The following is a 20,918-nucleotide window of genomic DNA, read 5'->3' on the forward strand; positions in this document are numbered from 1 at the left end:
TACATTAATTATATTGACACTTACATGAACAGCTGTGAAATGTCTAGGCTACCTGATAAAGGGATGACTGTGTTATTGAATTTAAATGATTGTATTGATGAAATCGTAGAGCAACGTGCTACTAGGAGTGAAATGGTTACTCAGCCATCTATTGCACCTCATAACACAGACACATCAGAGGATGAATACCAGAGAATGTTATCAAACTATGAGGATTTAGGTAGAAAGCTTTTAGCCTGTAGAACTATACCTTCCACACTACCTACATCCAAAGAAACATTACACACACATCTTCCAAACAAGGAATTCAATAATCACAGTACACTTCATTCTGCACCTGAGACCATGGTCTCTATAAGAGACATTGCAATGTTGCAACGTCGAGAATTCAGGATCCATGGGGGACAAATAGGAGATAGTGTCTCTGACATAAGTTTCAGCAACCTGTGCAAGCAAATAGATGAAGGCATTAAGGAAGGCTGCACTGAAAGTGATATAATCCGAGGGGTGTTTCGCATGATTAAACCTGGAAATTTTAAAGATATGTTAATAACCAAGGATGACATGACAGTTGCAGATTTGAAGAGTTTTCTCCAGTCTCATCTAGGTGAAGGCAGCAGTACTGAACTTTTCCATGATCTTATGACCGCCAAGCAGCAGGACAATGAGACGCCACAGCAGTTCCTGTACCACATGATCAGCCTAAAGCAGAAGATATTGTTCTGCTCTAGACAGGTGAATTCAGACATCAAATATGATGATCATACAGTTCAGAGTGTGTTTCTCCATACTGTTTCACAAGGCATCGGCCTAAAACACAGTGACATTCGACGAGAGTTGAGACCTTTCCTCTCAGACCACAATGTTTCTGATGAAACCCTGCTGAGGCATGTAATAAGAATTACAAGTGATGAAAGTGAGAGGCAACGCCGGCTAGGTCAGTCTACTCGCCATAAGGTGGTGCATGCACACAGCGCACAATTGGAGTCTTACAATGGGGCTAAAGAAATGTTGGGTGTGGCTGAGACGGCAAAAGATAAGACCATTCAGCAGCTGAGGGTACAAATAGAAAATTTAACAACTGCAGTAAATTCCCTGAAACAGTCTGGAATGCCAAAACCTTCTAATTCATGGTATGAATACAGCGGAACACAACCTCAAAGACATCAGCAACTACAGCAACCACCTCAACAGCCTGTTTTCGGCTTTCAGCATCCGAAACTGTTGCCACCATCTGCCATGCCATTGTACAATCCGGATACAAAGATGCAGTCTCAAACTCAGTATCAAATACAACGTCAATACGGGTCAAGACCCAAAACCCACTTCTTTAAAAAGTAGACGTCCTCTTCAAAGACAACAACAGTCAAGATGCCACAAATGCATCGATAAAAATGAGAATACTTGCAGCCATTGTTTTATATGTGGTGCTGAGGGACACAGAGCTGTAGGTTGAGAGCAGGGAAATGGGGAACGATCACTGCAGAGGGACAACCAGTGATCGAAGTAAAGTGTTCGTCCCAGTATGAAATGTTACAAGCTCCTATAACCACTTTGACTCCATCAAAACAAATCCATAACATCACCTCTTCATACTTACCACACCAGTCAAATCAAATGAGAGTTGCTCAGCTTGTAGGGGGAAAAGTGTCTAATGAAAAGTACTATAAATGGTTTTACTGTCATTGTTTTATTAGATACAGGAGTTCAGGTGAGCATTATGGATTATAATTGGAAAGAAATGTACTTACCTCACGTAAAGCTTTGCCCACTCACAGAGATTATTGACCCACAGGAACTGGAGGTCAGAGATGTAAAAAAGGACCTAATATCCTTCCATGGTTGGGTGGAGATTTATCTTAACCTTCTAGGAAGCGAAGACCCTAGACTGGCTATACAGGTTCCTTTTCTGGTAAGCAGAATTGGGTTAGAAAGACCCATTCTGGGCTTTAATGTCGTCCAAGAAATTATAAGAGCTGGTGAAAGTCAATCACAAGGCTTGTTCACCCTTGCCAACCTCCTTGGCACAGCAATGGAAATTGAAAACGATAAGGCCAATGCTCTTGTCAATATCATTCAATACCAGAAAACTTCAAATGAGCAAGATTTGGATTTCGAGGTCTCAATAAATGTTGGACCACGGGATATTGTTATACACTCAGGTTGCGTTACTCATGTTAAATGTCATGTTCCAAGCATCTTCAATCTCACCAGCCCAGTGGTGCTGTTTGAACCCTTCATGGAGTGTCCACAGTTTGACCAGTTAATTATTGGTGAGGGACTTTTGAATATTCTAAATCCACAGAATCCATATGTTCAAATACCTATTGGCAATCAAACTATGCATAGCATCACACTGCCCACACAAGACCACACTTGGGAGCATTCAAACAGTCAGAAAAGTAATTGAAACTGATCGAGTAGATTTTCAACCTTTGTATGTGGAAGTAAACAGCTTGGACTCCCGGGCTGGTACCAAGGATGAAGGAAGAAATCCTCCAACACTTTGCCATCCTCCAGTTGATCTAAGCCACCTCAGTAAAGAACAGCAAGAACAGGTGAAAGAACTGCTTTATGAAGAGTCAGCAGCTTTTGCACGTGACGATGATGACATAGGATGCATTCCTAGTCTGCAGATGGCTATTACATTGAACGATGGCATACCTGTGCAAAGAACGTATGCCTCTGTGCCTAAACCACTCTATCAGGAAGTCAAGGAGTACATTCAAGACTTGTTGGCTAGAGGTTGGATTGTCAAGTCCAAGTCACCATACTCTACTCCTGTTGTATGCGTAAGAAAGAAAGATGGTTCACTTAGACTTTGCATTGACTACCGTTCGCTTAATAAGAAGACAATACCAGACAGACATCCTTAGCCTCGTATACAAGATATTACAGATACTTTAGGTGGTTACAGCTGGTTTTCCATCCTTGACCAAGGGAAGGCATACCACCAAGGATTTATGGCTGAGGGATCCCGACATCTGACGGCTTTCGTTACACCATGGGGGTTATATGAGTGGTTAAGGATTCCTTTTGGGCTGACCAACGCACCTGCTGCATTCCAGAGAAGCATGGAAGAGATGCTGGACTCCCTTCGAGATGATTGTTGCATACCTTACCTGGATGACATACTCTGTTATGCAAAGAATTTTGAAGACCAACTTGAAAGACTTAGAAGGGTCTTAAAAGCACTACAACAGCATGGGGTGAAACTTAGACCAAAAAAATGTGAATTCCTAAAGAGAGGTTTGTTATGTGGGACGACTCATTTCTGCTGAAGGTGTCCGCATTGACACCAAAGACATCAACGCCATTTTGTCACTTGGAGAAAAGTCACCAAGCACCATTGGAGAAGTGCGAAGATTGCTGGGATTCTTAAGCTATTACAGAACATACATCCAGGACTTCTCTAGAATTGCCAAACCCCTCTATGATCTTCTGCAAGTAAAGAATAATACAGACAAACTAATGGAAAGAAACAACAAAACCAAAGGGAAAGGTAACCAGCTTCCTTCTAAAACACCAGTGGTCTGGACTGAAGAACACAAGAACACCCTGGGAACACTGATTGACATTCTTACCCATCCACCTGTGCTGGCTTATCCTGATTTCAACTCTCCCTTCACTCTCCATACTGATGCATCTCATAAGGGTTTGGGGGCAGTTCTCTATCAATGGCAAAACGGAAAGTTAAGGGTCACTGCTTATGGATCCAGAACTCTTTCACCAGCAGAGAAAAATTACAATCTTCACTCTGGCAATGAATTCCTAGCTTTAAAGTGGGCTATATGTGAGAAATTCCGGGATTATCTGTTTTATGCGCCTCACTTCACTGTGTACACTGATAATAACCCCCTAACCTATGTGATGAGCACTGCCAAGCTCAATGCTGTGGGCCACCGTTAGGTGGGAGAATTGTCCGATTTCCATTTTGACATCAAGTATAGACCAGGAAAGGAAAATATAGATGCTGACACTCTCTCTCGTTGTCCTCTGGACATAGAATGGTATGTGGCCTCATGTTCAGGAGAAATGTCAGTTGATGCAGTCCGTGCAACTTGGGAAGGGAGCCAGGTAGCGAAGAAAAAGGATGTAGCCTGGATAGCTACTCTCATTACAGCTCAGAACTCTGATATTACCAACACATGCCCAGAATTATCTCACCATAGTTTTCTGTCAAGAATACATCACAGTGAGTTACAGAGAGCACAGAAAGAAGATCCTGCTATTGGGGACATATTAAAACTTAAAGAAAACAACCAGACTCTCACCAGTGAAGTCAGAAGAGGATTACATGGTCCAGTCAAGAAATTATTACATGAGTGGAAAAAACTGCTCATTGAAAATGGCTTGCTGTATCAAAGGACCACTCACTAGAAACAACTGGTCTTACCTGCTGAATTTAAGAAAAATGTCCTGAAACATCTTCATGATGACATGGGTCATGTGGGCACAGAAAGGGTGATACATCTGGCAAGGGAGAGATTTTATTGGCCACAAATGAAAATGGACATCGAAAATTATGTTACCAGAAGATGTTCATGCATTAAGCAAAAGAAGCCTGTTACCCATGAGAGAGCTCCAATGGGAAGCATTACAAATACTTTTCCTCTTGAAACTCGTTTCCATAGATTATCTACACTTGGAGAGAGGTAAAGGTGGTTTTGAGTACATACTGGTTATAAATGATCACTTTACCAGATATGCTCAAGCCTATGCAACCAAGAACAAGGCTGGAAGAACTGCAGCAGAAAATATATTCAATGATTTTATTCCACGTTTTGGATATCCAAATAAATTACATCATGACCAAGGAAGAGAGTTTGAGAATGAACTGTTCAAGACCTTGAATAGACTGTCTGGAGTTGGAAACTCAAGGACCACACCCTATCATCCCCAAGGTAACCCAGCTGAGCGATTCAATAGGACTCTCTTACAAATGACGAGAACACTCCAAAATAAGGAAAAGGAGAACTGAAAAGAACATCTAGCATGTGTTGTCCATGCTTATAACTGCACGAGACACGAGGCAACTGGATTTTCACCCTTCTACTTAATGTTTGGCCGATCTCCTCGTCTGCCAGTTGATCTACTGTTTGGATTGAATTCAGAAGAAACAGATGACTCTCCAACAAGATATGCTGATAAATGGGCTGCACGAATGAAAGAAGCATACAGAATTGCAAGTGGAAACAGTAAACTGTCTAGTGAAAAGGGAAAAAAATATTATGACTGTCAGTCAAGGGGAATCACTCTGCATCCTGGAGATAGAGTACTTGTCCAGAATATTATGAGAAAAGGTGGACCAGAAAAACTTAAGTCTTACTGGGAGAAACAGATCTACATCATTAAAGAACATCTAAATGACAGCCCAGTATATAGAGTCAGTCCAGAAAATGATACGTCAAAAATTCGTACTCTACACAGAAATCTGCTACACCTTGTAAATGACTTACCTGTTGACCTACCTGTTCCATCACCTGTATCCGAGATGCCACCTGCAGCAAGAAAGGGGAAAAGCATAAAGACAAGGTCTAAAACAAAGAGAGATACTTCATCAAACAGTGATGTGACTGATTCTGAAGAAGAAAATACATACTACTGGTTAAGGATACCAGAGAGTACACAGAAAAGAGAAAAAAAATGTACAACCTATGTTGTCAAAGGAGAGTGATTCAACTTACCAACGATCGTCTGAAGAACTTTCATTTTCTGAAGAACTTACATTACATCTTCCTGCAGAAACACAAGCGGAACACAAGCAGAATACTTGCCTGTAGATGAGGATGTACTCATACCAGAGAGCATCCATGAAAATGGAGGCATTCCTGTTGTCCAAACTAACTCACATACAACTAATGAAAATCCCCCTTCAATACAAACCAGAAGATCTACAAGACATCAAAGACCAGCACAGAGACTCACCTACTCACATTTAGGTCAGCCATCATTACAAACACACGCAGCAGTTAATTCACTAGTTCACGCTTACATATAATTAGCTGAGGTATGGTATGCGTATTTGGCGTGCTGTCCGGGGAAGGGCTCCGAGCTCAGGAATTGCCCGAACCTAGAGTACCCCCCCCTTCCCCGTATATTGTAAAGTGAACTTGAAGTGAGGAGATGGGGTGGAGGAGGGATGCTGATAAACCGTCAATGGATAGAGGTAAGTCAGCGATATTTATACTGTGGGATTGATTACTTGATTGTGGTCCACCTGTGATGATTAGGCTAAGTATCTGACGCGCTCCTCCCGAATCTTCATTGATAATTACATTTCACTAGTTCACGCTTACATATAATTAGCTGAGGTATGGTATGCGTATTTGGCGTGCTGTCCGGGAAAGGGCTCGAGCTCGGGAATTGCCCGAACCTAGAGTACCCCCCAAAAAGGCAAATGTACAAGAGGACAGCCGCCAGTTTAAAGAATGCCCCCCCAAAAAAGCAGAGTATTGGCGGTGGCTGATTTGGTTTCTGAGAAGTTATCTCGTTGGCAGGCTGGAAGGGTCTACGTACTCTGGAGGGAGCGACTTGGGAGTTGGGAGAGTAGGCCCTACCGGCTGCAGCTAGTGAACTACGTGGTTGTTGGCGCCCGGTCGGTAGGGCTCGGGCCGATGCTCAACTGGAGCTTTTTGTCGTTGGAACGGTGAGCCCTACTGGCCAATGAGGAGGAGCAGCGTGGTTGTGGTGCCCGACCGGGAGGACCCGAGTTGCCTCGACCGGAATAGGTCACGGTGTCGGCGTACGGGCCCTACTGGCTGATAGCCCCTGCTATTCAGTGGGTGAAGGGCCTAACGCTGACCGAGAGGGCCCATGAAGCCTCCGACAGGAGATTGAGACTCAGGATGACGGACGTCTGGGTCCTCTCGGTTTGGCAGATAAAAAGCTTTTGGGCTAGCCGACAAGGAGGACTCTGGCAACATCCGAAGGGAGATCCCGACTCACAGCATCGGATGGATGAGACTCACTTGCGGCTGGCAAGCATAGGCCCGTCTGGGAGACTCTCGCCAGATGTCTGAAGGGAGCACACGCGACAGACGGGTAAGCCTCGGGGGACGGGGAGGGTTGGAAAGGAAAACCCGACTGGGAGGACTCTCGCAGCATCCGATGGGGCCTCTAACTCAGAACATCGAACGGGTAAGCCTCGCCAGACGGGGTTAAAAGATGTGGGAGTAGCTGAGGGTAGCTTTTTTTTTTTTTTTTTTTGCAGGATTTGGCGAGAGGACGAGACTCGTAGCGTCGGACGGTTAAGCCTCGCCTACCGTCAAATGGAAAGGTAAGTTGCGTGGCCGAGAGACTGTTACTGACGTCCGAAGGGAGCACACACGTCGAACGGGTAAGCCTCGCCGACCGTAGAGTGGAAACGTAAAGCAAGTCTGTCCAGGAGGCTCTCGCCAGCGTCCGAAGGGAGCACACACATCGAACGGGTAAGCCTCACTGACCATAGAAAAGGAAAAGGTAAGGTTGTCTAACCGGGAGGCTCTCGCCGGCGTCCGAAGGGAGCACACGCATCGAACGGGTAAGCCTCTCCGGATGGCGGACAGAAAAGGTAACGATAGGTGGCCAAGAGGCTCTTGCCAGCGTCCGGCGGGGACAAAACTGGGTGAGCCTCGCAGGCCGTAGGATGGAAAAGGTAAGTTTGTGTGGTCGTTAGGCTGTCGTCAGCGTTTTTAAGGGAGTTTGCTACTCCCGGCAAGAGACGGGTTAGCCTTGGCGACCATAGGAAGGAAGGAGAGTTTATTGTGTGTTTGGTACTTGCAGCATTTGAACAGCTTGCTTGTAGGTTTGTAACCTAAACCACGCGGTAAGGTCGTGGTTGGCTGGCCAGGAGGCTGTCGCCAGCATCCGATGGGAGCACTCGCATCGGACGGGTAAGCCTCACTGGCCGAGGGTGGAAAAGGTCAGGTTGTCTAGCCGGGAGGCTCGGACCGACGTCCGATAGGAGCTTAGCTCCAGGAATCGAACGGGTAAACCTCTCTGGCTGAAGGACGGAAAAGGTTGTCCGGCCGGGAGGCTCTTACCTTCATCCGACAGGAGCTTAGCTCCCGGATAGAACGGTTAAGCCTCGCTGGCCAAAGGACGGAAAAGGTAAGGTTGTCTAGCCGGGAAGCTCTCACCTACAATCAATGGGAGCCCTGACTCCATGCATTGGATGGGTAAACCTCTCCGTACGTAAGACAGAATGGCAAAGCAGGTAGCCGGGGGCTTTCACCTATGTCCGAAGGGAGTGTGAGCTCCTGGCAACGAACGGGTAAGCCTTGCTGGCCGCAGAATGGAAAAGGTGAGGTTGTCTGGCCGGGAGGCTCTCGTCAGCATCCGATGGGAGCTCAAGCTCTTGGCATCCAAGAGAGAAGCCTTGCCGGCCATAGGATTGAAAAAGGTAAGGTTATCTGGTCGGGAGGCTATGGCCAGCATCCGGTGTCTTTTTATTCATTATTTATTTATTTATTTATTTATTTATTTTCTATATTTATTTGTATTTTTATTTATTATATTTATAAAAATTTGCGACACCAGATGGGTAGTCTCTCAAGCCATCGGAGGGAAAATTGAGATTGTTTTATCTGCGAAGAGCCCGTTAGTGTTCAGCGAAAGCGTAACTTGCGGTATTTGATGGGTACATCTTGCCATCGGAGGGAAAATTTGTTTGGGCTGCAATGTACTCATTGGTGTTCGATAGGTAAATGTCGCTTTTTTTTTTTTTTTTTTTTGGTTAATCTGCCTTTTTTAATCGGGTAAGCTTCGCTGGTGGTCGGATGGAAAGTCCAAGATTGATTAAGTGGGAAAGCATCTGGCAGGATTTGAATACTTGCGATGTCAAACGAGTAAGCTTTGCTGATAGTTGAATGGAGAAGGCAAAGGTTGGTTCAACCGGGAGCCCTCTTGCAGCGCCTGGCAGGGAGTTCGATACTAAGGATGATTTATTTGTCTACGAGGGTAGACGCTGTGAGGCTTACTTGAATAATTGTTTAGCAAATCCAATGAGCTGCTTCCGATAATGAGTCCGAAAAATCTTGGTGCAGTCATAGTATCCGAAATTAAGCGTGCAAAAAACAAATTAGGATTTCCTGTGCCAGTGTATCCCAAATAGGTGCCATGTATCGGCGATGTGGTCATTGTCAGCACGTGAGATCGATGGTACATATCGACGATGTTATTGTGCATGGGTGGAGTAAGAGAAAGATTCTTTATACTGTCTGAGCTTACTATTTACCATTTTGACCATGCAGGTGCATGAAAGAGCCTATGGAATCACCAATAATCAAAAAATATACTTTCGGACGTACTGATACACTGGTATTAAGTATAAATACTATATTTAAATACTGCTAGTTCATGTAGTCGGCACTACGGTCAGTGGCTTGTCCAGTGAATTTTTTTTTTTTTAAGCCTACGGGCTCACATCATCCTTTGAGAGCACGGGCGAGCGGGAAATGCAGTGCTGAGATGGGATAACGGAGCGGTTTGATAGCCGAATTAAGGTAGGCCGCCTAATGATTATTATAAAAAACGTTGGTTGGAGAATGGGCCTAATATCGTCTTGGCTATTGTCGATACATGATGCTATTACCGCAACCTCGGATGCATGGCATGCCTTTAGGCGGAGGAGATGTGTGGTATTTTTTATTTTATTTTATTTATTTATTTATTTTTATATATATTTAGGTGTAGGAAAGGCTCCTGCGGGAGCAGACGCTGCTACAGCAGTGGGGAGAACGGGAAAGGCTCCTGCGGGAGCAGACACTGCTACGGCAGTGTGGAGGTACAGGAAAGGCTCCTGCGGGAGCAGACACTGTGCGGCAGTGAGGAGGTGTAGGAAGGCTCCTGCGGTAGCAGACACTGCGCGGCAGTGAGGAGGTATAGGAAGGGCTCCTGCGGGAGCAGACACTGCTGCGGCAGTGGGGAGAACGGGGAAGGCTCCTGCGGGAGCAGACACTGCTGCGGCAGTGGGGAGATACGGGAAAGGCTCCTGCGGGAGCAGACACTGCTGCGGCAGTGGGGAGATACGGGTAAGGCTCCTGCGGGAGCAGACACTGCAGCGGCAGTGAGGAGATACGGGAAAGGCTCCTGCGGGAGCAGACACTGCAGCGGCGGTGGGGAGATACGGGAAAGGCTCCTGCGGGAGCAGACACTGCAGCGGCGGTGGGGAGGTACAGGAAAGGCTCCTGCGGGAGCAGACACTGCAGCGGCGGTGGGGAGGTACAGGAAAGGCTCCTGCAGGAGCAGACACTGCTGCGGCAGTGAGGAGGTACATGAAAGGCTACTTGCTTCGGCTGCTGTAGATGTTGGCTGTGGGAAGAGTAAAAAGTGTTAGTAATATTTGATGGGGCAAGCTAAAAATGGATGGGTAGCCTTTAGACGGACTCCCGAGCGGATACGTTTGGAACGCTGTTTTCACGTTGTATTATGGACTGTGGAAACAGAGGCTTTTGGAAACGATTGAGCATGTTTAGTCTTGTAAGGCGTTGTACCGAAAGACATGATTATAGCAGTAACGTTAACCCCTTACTAGACACCCCCCATTTTTGGCATGGAGGCAGAAATTATATACCCAAAATAAAGATGTTTCTGTTCATGATTCTTTCTGACTAGATCCATGATCAACATTTGTCCACGAGCTAACACTTTGACGTTTACCGTTCAGGAATAGGAATAGTTTTCCTGACATGATGGAAAATTAATCACTGGAATTATGTTTTATCGAAATATTGGTCAAATATAAAAGCCAAAGTCTTTGGACTTCAATTGATGCGCGGTTTATCCAGATCAAGTAAGAGAGTGATGTTTAACGTGCTGTGAAAATGAAACATAGACTGGGGCCGTTGGCGATGCTTGCAGCAAATGGCTTAACAGCAGTTATGTGCTATTCGCTTCCAAGTGGTTTCTAAAGAGATTTACTTTCCGGTTTTTCTGTATTACGGTCCTTAAAAGGCGATGGTAATTTTACTCACGCTTGCTATCCTGCATCAAAACACGAGGGCAGATGCGTTTTAGATAAATTTTGAGTGATCACGCCAGTTAATGGTAAAATAGGTCCCTAAATGATTTGGTCCTACCAGAAGACTTGCATGGAAATTAAAATTTTAAATTAAATTAAGCATTTAGCAGGCGCTTTTATCCAGAGACTTAAGGTTTTTTTTTTGTTTTTTTTTTACTTATGTCTGTATCATTTCGGCGAGGTTTAAACGTGCGCGGTAAGGCGAATGTAACAATAATAATAATAATAATAATAATAATAATAATAATAATGCATTTTATTTGTAGGAACAAACGCCAAAAGCAATGCAACAATTCATTAAAGACAGACAGTCTTGAATAAATGTGACTTAATCAACTTTTTAAAATCGCCAAACATAGGTGCATATCTGACGTGCAGAAGAAGTACATTCCATAGCTTAGGGGCTTTATATGAAAAGGCTCTTTCCCCCATGGTCTTTAGCTCACATTATGGCTGGTGAAGTGAAAGAGAGTTAGTAGAGCGAAGAGAGCGTGATGGAATATCAGGACTGATGAGTTCACAAAGATACTCAGGTGAAGTCCCATGAAGTGCCTAGTATGTTAAGATAAGAATTTTAAAATAAATTCTCACGTTTACGGGAAGCCCGTGTAATTGTGAAAGAACCGGTGTAATGTGTTCGCAAGGAGAAGTACAAGCATGCGGCAGAATTTGTATATACTGAAGCTTGCTCAACGATTTAGCTGGAAGGCCTGAGAACGAGGCATTACAATAATCTAACCTAATGCCTTTGGCTTCGTGGTTAAAAAGTGGCATCGTCATCCGACAGAACGGTGTATCTGTATTCCAAATCTATGCAGGATCCACACCCCGGATCAGCGGGTGGCGGTAATGCACCTTTACGTTGGTTTGCCAAAACCGCCATAAAACACTACTAGAAGAAGACGGAACTACGTCAAGACGTAGTTTAACAAAACTTTAGCCGCAAAACTGCTTTTAGATGCAACACTTTGAATGCAAACTGCCGTAAAAATCCAATGAAGAAAAAGAAGAACCTGTTTTTTGCATCTTCGCCTGCAAATGTATTAGTCTGCGCCACTAGAGGAAGCGGCCTCAAACTGCCACTCAGCCGGAACACCGTGGTGAAAGACTGAGCCGTGGTTGGATTCTTTCTGCTGCAATCCAGCGCTCGACGAGAGCTCGGTCTCGGGCGGCATGATCGTGTATCGAGCAAGGCGAGCTCGGAGTTGCACGGTCTATTGGCCACGATGTGTGGCTTGGCGAGGATAGCAGCTGTCGCGATGACGCTTAATGCTGCTCAACGGCCGTGTTTGGCTGGGTAGAAATGATCTCGGGTCCGGCAAAAGCAGCAGGTCTTATAAATCCCCTGTGTAGCACTCTTCGTTGGTACGAAAATTCGGTCTGTGATAAGGTGACTGACGAAGCGAACCAGCATGCTGATAAACCGTCAATGGATAGAGGTAAGTCAGCGATATTTATACTGTGGGATTGATTACTTGATTGTGGTCCACCTGTGATGATTAGGTATCTGACGCGCTCCTCCCGAATCTTCATTGATAATTACATCACGTTAGGGTTTTATGGGACACTAGCCATGCCAGCAAACAGTTATTCCCAATACTACACTTCTCCAACACCAACATACATACCATTATTCTACATATCTGCTCCTTTCATACCATACCAGACAATTACACAATTTTAGAGATAAAAGGAACCAACAAGTTATAATGGTTATTTATTGAATATTTGGAGGCATTAGCTTCTTTGTTGGGGAGAGTGTGACCACCCTACATATAGTTTGGGTCACAAATTAAATTATTTATATATATTTCATTTTTATTTTTTACACATTTCCTTTCTATTTACATGTGTGTATATATAAGTTTATTTTAATTACTTAAATATATGATGAGTTTTCACTGTGTAGTTCAGCTGCATTTTCTGAACTCTGGGTGACAGTTGAGAGAGTAGAGTTACCATGACGATTGCAGCCTCAGACAACAAAGAGGACCATTAAGGAAACAACTAATTCTTGTCTCTCTCTCTCATTTAATGTCAAGGTTAGTTAAATTAATTAATTGTCATACCAAACTGTAATTGACATGTTTTAATGTTCAAACTCTTTGTTGTTATTTATTTTATTAATAATTTTAAGACACTTACAGTACATACCTGCCAACCTTGAAGAAATTTTATGAGTACTACAAACCATTTTTGGCTTTTTTAAGTAGTGCATCAGTGAAAGTCTCTTTGTAACAAATGCTGCCTTTGGAGGAAGTCATGACTTTTCTTGTCACCAAAGAACTAAAAATGTCTGTGCTCATATTAATAGATTATTAATAATATTGAAAAGAGCGGAGAATTATTTCCGTTATTTTTTTCAGGGGAATAAATTGAAAGAACAGCATTGTTTGTTACATTTGTTACAGTTACATTTATTTGTTACATTTATATTATTTACATCAAGCTTTTGAATGGTATAGTATTGCATATTGTTATTGAAACTTCATAATGTTTCACTTGATTATACATTTAGTCAGGAATTATAGTTTGGAAAAAGTCTTTGGAAAAAGTCTAACTAGTAAAATGTTTACACCTTATGTGAAAACTAGTACAAGTATATAAATAAATAAAAAGAGACTTACTCATGATTATGATCTCTGCTGAATAAAGTGCTTCATTCTTTTTTCTGAAGGAAATCCAAATCTCAAATACTCAAATCACATTTGGGGGTGAATTATATCTTATTCCTCTCATCGCGAAGCAAACAGTAAAATAAAAATAAAAACTTTATTTAACATTAGAATCTGAATAGAGCGTTCAGCGCGGGGGCGTGGTCGAATATAATTAAGGGAGATGTGAAAAGCGTTGTTTTCATATGGATTACTTTATCACAGAGTATTTGTTTTCGGCAGCACTTGTTTGGTTTAAAAGTAGACATGTCAAGCTTTCTATAGATATGCCTCATGTCTCTTCGTTGAGTATTCACGGAGATCAGCGCAGACAGGCTGCAGACAGCACACCTTGTTTGTTATCTTTATTTTATAAGTGCACAAAGTTTTGTTGTTATTATGTCTGTATACAAATAAAAGTAGACCCTTTACAGATTCAATTTTGCTCTTATCTGTACGATCAAAACTGAAAGTGTAATTTAAGTTATTTTAGGAGTTATCAGGAGAAAATGACTCATAACGCGGATACGCGTCAATAGACTCCAGAAGTGTGAACAGAACAATTCAAAACGAAAGAAAACAGACTGCTCTCTGCTTATGTAACGTTAATCCGTATGAAATGTGGATTTCTCTGGCGCGTTCACTACTGCGAAGATCACGAGACAGCAACGTCAACTTTATCTTTGCAGTCGACACGACATTGATACCGAAAACACTTGTTTATTAATAATTATATTCATTAAATATCCATAATCATTACTTTTGCCGGTTCTTTGTGACAGCTTTTAGGTGCGTTATTGGCAGCGCCACCCTTACATGTTAGCCCACATGAACTCGTGAACTGAACTGAGCTCGTCACAGCTGGACTGCTTGTTATGATGTCAAGGTCACTTTTAGTGTTCATGAATTCAATTATGCTAAACATAGCCTAACTGTTACCTTTATCTTACGTTAATCAGCACCCGTCCTGTCTCAAACCTTCTAGATTTCAAGCCATTCCACCCCTTTTCTAATTCTAACTGCAAACTAAGCTTGTGGATAGGAGGGGCAGGTGGGCGGCGGGTTAACATGCAGTGCTCTGATTGGTGGAAAGCTTTTCACTCCACTTACACGCTGTGGATCAGCGGCAGAATCAGCGTCATAGATTGCATGGTAACTGAAATCGGCGAAAATGCAAGATGCAACAAAATGCGTACCTAGAGAGCAGCGAATCGTACAAGTGTACTTATGGGTCAAAATGCGTGCAGAGTACGAAAAATGCATACATGTTGGCAGGTCTGACAGTATGTCATGAAAAGTTTACTCAAGTATCACTTACCTGAAATACTTACTTGATTTGTTTTCTTAAGATACTTACCTGAATTTAGTCCAGTTGTAAGAATTAGGGCATTTCTGTACATTCGGTTAAGGTTGTTATCATTTATGTATTGTTTATTTGATCTATACAGTGTGTATTATTTTTTACCAACATGTTTATGAATCATTTTGTGATTCAAAGTGTCTTACTGACTCTGAAATACAAATGTGTATGTGTATTAAAAGACAACAAAGAGGACCGTTAAGGAAACAACTAATTCTTGTCTCTCTCTCTCATTTAATGTCAAGTTGATTACTGCTTACAGTCTACCCGACTGCCCGGGACCTGGTTTGGAACGACATGAGGGTCAGTAATTAATGACATAATTTTTGTTTTAACTATCCCCTTAAAGGTGCCATCTGTAATGTTTGGCAAAAAAAATCAAGTCATACTCCACATTCCATAACAGATGGGGGCAGTATGCCTCAATAAAGTGAATTGGTCTACTCTAGAGTAACAAACGAGAAACGGCATACTCTCTATGCTCCGCCCCTACCTTCACAACAACACTACAGCCATAGCCGAAGCCTAAATGTGCGTTCACACCGCCGGCGTCTAGAGCGTCAAAAATCGCTCTTGCCGCTCTGCTCACGACGCTGCAGAACGATTTGTGAGCGCTCAGACGCTGTCACGTAGATCGAATGCTTATTTTGTATTTAAAGCGGCCGCAAAGCAAACAAGCTTGTTGATCTCGTGCAGACTAACCACAAGGAGTAATAAGTTAACCTCATTAAATATTGTTGTGGACGAAATATTAGGATCCTTTACTTAAAATGAACAATCTCAGACACCTTGGTCCACGTATCACTTTTAATTTATTTTTTATGTCCCTGTACGCAAACAGGGACACATCATAGATTAATACAAACGCTAAACAGCAATAATCAACCTGTCCTTTATTCTGCTTGGGAAATAATGTGCCAACTCTCAAGCATTCAGCGTTTTTGACTCTTTTCACATGCTTTCACGCCACACATCAATTGCTTTCACGCACAGAAAAACCACGAAGCAAACAGGACACGGAGACCAACATACTAGACAGAGCAGGTTAGTTATGATATAATAAAATGGGTAAAGTTAAGTTATAGCTAGCTAATTATCAAATGCAGCTACGGTTAGCCATCGCTAACATTAGCACGTTTATCTAACAGCCTTTGATACATTGCTATGTTATAACTTCCCGAAAACAAATACACAAACACATAAAACAAACTTCTAGCGAAATACTAACAGCATCTAACTTACTGTTAGACATGTTGCAAGTTCGGAGTCGAGCTTCTTTTCTTTATGGTCCATCAGTTGTCTCCAGCGATTGAAAACAGTGCCGATGTTTACTCTGGGTCGGCTCCTTTTCTTATCGGATTTGATTTGTGATTCCGAGCGCGGTTGTTTCCCTGTAGCGGGTGGTGGTGGTAGGGGTCTCTTGCCAAGGGCTTGAGACATCATTTCTCTTTCTTCCCTGAACTGAAATGAAGTAGTACTGGGCTGTACTTTCCACACGATTGACATCAGGTTCAAGTACACGCCCACAAGCCGTGCGAGTTATTCGTGTATTGCAGGTTGGTTATGTTGCCCGCATACCGCCTCCCATGGTCGAAACTGGTATTACAACACCTGTCGGGCCGGGGCTAGTAATGCTAATGCTAATTAAGGTTGATATCTCTGCAGCACTATAACTTGACATTTTTTTAATGACATCATCGCCCTTATTTCTTCTCATTCTTTTGATGCGTCTAGGTCATGTTATGGATATTTTTACCTCAATTTCTGCATATGGCACCTTTAAGAACAAATGATGCAACTGAAGACAAATTGTTCTCATTTGTAAGTCGCTTTGGATAAAAGCATCTGCTAAATTATTAAATGTAAAAATGTAAAATGTGAATGAAGTAAGAACTGCTTCACACTGATACTTTCAATTCAATTCAAGTTTATTTGTATAGCGCTTTTTACAAAATAAATCGTTACAAAGCAACTTTACAGAAAATTATGTTTCTACAATATTTAGTAGTAGCTAGTAGTTTGTGCACATTTGACAGGATTTTAGAAAAAATAAAAATAATAATAATAATAATACAAGACGTAGTCAGCTAGACGATGAACTATCAATATTATTAATTAAGTTATTATATGATTCAGTGACACATTTAGCAATAATTGTTAGTTCTGTTTGTTGATTCAAGGTAGCATCACCTGGGGTCCTCTGAGGGTCAGCATCATCTCTTCTCAGGTGTTCTGGATCCAGACTGGAGCTTGTTTAAATCCTAGTTACCACGGGATGTAAATCCCGTGGCGAAACATAGAAACAAAATACAGACATCATTAGCATAGCTGCTGATCCAACAAAGTAAAATTAGTTTAACCCAAGTTAATGAATAAAAATGCACCTTTGAACAGATGCAACTACACTCACAATTAAAAAGATACATTATTCGAATGCTTGGCGAAAGAGATGTGTTTTTAATCTAGATTTAAACAGAGAGTGTGTCTGAACCCCGAACATTATCAGGAAGGCTATTCCAGAGTTTGGGAGCCAAATGTGAGAAAGCTCTACCTCCTTTAGTGGATTTTGCTATCCTAGGAACGACCAAAAGTCCAGCGTTTTGTGACCTTAGGGTGCGTGATGGGTTGTAACGTGGTAGAAGGCTAGTTAGGTACGCTGGAGCTAAACCATTTAGGGCCTTATAGGTAAGTAATAGGGGTGTAACGGTTCACAAAATTCACGGTTCGGTTCGATACGATACACTGATGTCACGGTTCGGTTCGGTTCGGTTCGATACGTTTTAGATACAGCAAAATGTAAAAACATCTCAACTTTTCAGAATGCCGCAAGCGCACCGCGGGTCATGTGACAAGAACTAACCAATCAGCTTCATCCTTTCCCGTAACAACGTTGAGAGCTCAGCCAAGATGAAGGATCAGCTGATCATAGTTGTATATGGATTGCAATTTTGAAATAAATTTAGTAGCAGAGCTACTGCAAGCGATTTTTAGAGCTGCAAATCCATTTATCCTTCGCTGAAATTTCCGCGTCTCATGGAGAGAGCACGTCATTGTTGCTTAGCAAAGACAGACGCCTCATGAGCGCTTCTGCCCGAGCGCTTTGGAAAGGAGGAGAAAGACGCGCTTAGCGTTTTCCATGCGTTTTTAGGCACGATATGTGAACGGCCCCTAAGGCGCTCGCTCACTCAGCACGCGCTGAAGGCTCGTTGCAAAATGTCGAATGCCTTTAACAGACCAGAAATATAAGATCCTAAAATAACCAACAGGTCTGGTGTTTGGGTTGGATTCCCTGTAAGCTATAGTTTCTAAATGCTGCAGGGATAGTTTGCTGCGTGCATGTTTCTCCTTTTTTTTCGTCTTTTCCCAGATAGTACTGACGCATATATCCCAGATATTCCCGCTGGTGTTTTTTTTTTTTTTTTTTTTATTCCCGCTGGTGTACCCTGTCATGTTGCAGATGCGACATACCGTTGTTTTTTTATCCACCACTCTCTTGCCATCACCATTATAGCTTAAAGGGAATCCAAAGTGCACCCAAACACCAGACCTGTTGGTTATTGGAGGATCTTCTCATTTCTAGTCTGTTAAACGCATTGGCTATTTTGCAACGAGCCTTCAGCGCGTACTGAGTGAGCGAGCGCCTGCTGAGTAGCCTAACATAAACATATAAGATGGTGTTTTTTTCTTCTTCGGGAGTGTCAGGGGCGTTGCCTGTTACGTTGTTTGGGTTATTGGGCTACCTTGTTGAACGCATATCATTATATTTCTCTCTCTCTCTTTTTTTTTTTTTTTTCAAATATAATTAATTACTCCAACGATCCGTTCGGTATACATAATGCGTACCGCGTACCGAACCGAAAGCGTCGTACCGAACGGTTCAATACGAATACGCGTATCGTTACACCCCTAGTAAGTAATGATAATTTGTAACTGATACGGAACTTAATAGGTAGCCAGTGCAGAGACTGTAAAATTGGGGTAATATGATCATATTTTCTTGACCTGGTAAGGACTCTAGCTGCTGCATTTTGGACGACCTGTAGCTTGTTTATTGACGAAGCAGGACAACCACCTAGAAGTGCATTACAATAGTCCAGTCTAGAGGTCATGAATGCATGAACTAGCTTTTCTGCATCAGAAACAGATAACATGTTTCGTAGCTTGGCAATGTTTCTAAGATGGAAGAATGCAGTTTTTGTAACATTGGAAATATGATTTTCAAAAGACAAATTGCTGTCTAATATAACACCCAGATTTCTGACTGAAGAGGAAGTAACAGTACATCCGTCTAGTTGCAGATTGTAATCTACAAGATTCTGTGTAGTGTTTTTTGGTCCAATAATTAGTATCTCTGTCTTATCCGAATTTAATTGGAGAAAATTGTGTGTCATCCAATCTTTTACATTTTTAACACACTCTGTTAGCTTAGATAATTGGGAAGTTTCATCTGGTCTCGTTGAGATATATAGCTGAGTATCATCAGCATAACAGTGGAAGCTAATTCCGTATTTTCTAATAATATTACCAAGGGGCAACATATATATTGAAAATAGAAGGGGACCTAGGACGGATCCTTGTGGCACTCCATATTTTACTGATGATAAATGAGATGACTCCCCATTTAAGTAAACAAAATGGTAGCGATCGGACAGGTAGGATCTAAACCATCTTAGAGCCTGCCCTTGAATACCTGTATAGTTTTGTAATCGATCTATGAGTATGTCATGATCTATGGTGTCGAACGCAGCACTAAGATCAAGTAAGACTAGAAATGAGATGCAGCCTTGGTCTGACGCAAGGAGCAGGTCATTTGTAATTTTAACAAGTGCAGTTTCTGTGCTATGGTGGGGCCTGAAACCTGACTGAAATTCTTCATACAGATCATTTTTATGCAGGAAGGTGCTCAATTGAGCAGACACAACTTTCTCTAAAATTTTAGACATAAATGGAAGATTTGAAATAGGCCTATAATTTGCCAGTACACTAGGATCTAGTTTTGGTTTCTTAATAAGAGGCTTGATAACCGCCAGCTTGAATGGTTTTGGGACGTGTCCTAAAGTTAACGACGAGTTTATGATATTGAGAAGCGGTTCTTCGGCTACAGGTAACAGCTCTTTCAGTAATTTAGAGGGTACAGGATCTAATAAACATGTTGTTGGTTTAGATACAGTGATAAGTTTATTTAGCTCTTCCTGTCCTATGGCTGTAAAGCACTGCAGTTTATCTTTGGGTGCGATGGATGAAACTGAAGTGTTAGACGCTGTAGAATCTACATTCGCTATTGTATTTATAATGTTATCTATTTTATCAGTGAAGAAATTCATAAAGTCATTACTATTTAACGTTGGTGGAATATTTGAATCAGGTGGCGTCTGGTAATTTGTTAACTTAGCCACTGTGCTAAATAAAAACCTTGGATTGTTTTGGTTATTTTCAATGAGTTTGTGTATATGCTCTGCCCTAGCAGTTTTTAGAGCCTGTCTATAGCTGGACATACTGTTTTTCCATGCAATTCTAAAAACTTCTAAGTTAGTTTTTCTCCATTTGCGTTCAAGACTACGAGTTAATTTCTTGAGAGAGTGAGTATTACTGTTATACCATGGTACAGTACGTTTTTCTCTAACTTTTTTCAATTTGATTGGGGCAACAGCTTCTAATGTATTAGAGAAAATAGTGCCCATGTTGTCAGTAATTTCGTCTAATTCGTGTGTATTTTTGGGTATAATTAGCAGTTGAGATAGATCAGGCAGGTTATTTGCGAATCTTTCTTTGGTGGCTGGAACAATAGTTCTGCCCAGACGATAACGCTGCGACATATAGTTAATATCAGTTATACGCAGCATGCACGATACAAGGAAATGGTGTGTAATATCATCACTTTGAGGTACGATATCTATAGCAG

General features: G+C 42.2%; 1 protein-coding gene across 1 annotated transcript in view; it reads right to left on the reverse strand.

Moving 5' to 3' along the window:
- Window positions 1–20,918, reverse strand: part of LOC127976159 (NACHT, LRR and PYD domains-containing protein 3) — a 579,287-nt gene that overhangs the window by 134,180 nt on the left and 424,189 nt on the right. The gene's annotated exons all lie outside the window — the stretch shown is intronic.

This window comes from Carassius gibelio, chromosome B17 (genome assembly GCF_023724105.1).
Source record: "Carassius gibelio isolate Cgi1373 ecotype wild population from Czech Republic chromosome B17, carGib1.2-hapl.c, whole genome shotgun sequence".
NCBI lineage: Eukaryota > Metazoa > Chordata > Actinopteri > Cypriniformes > Cyprinidae > Carassius > Carassius gibelio.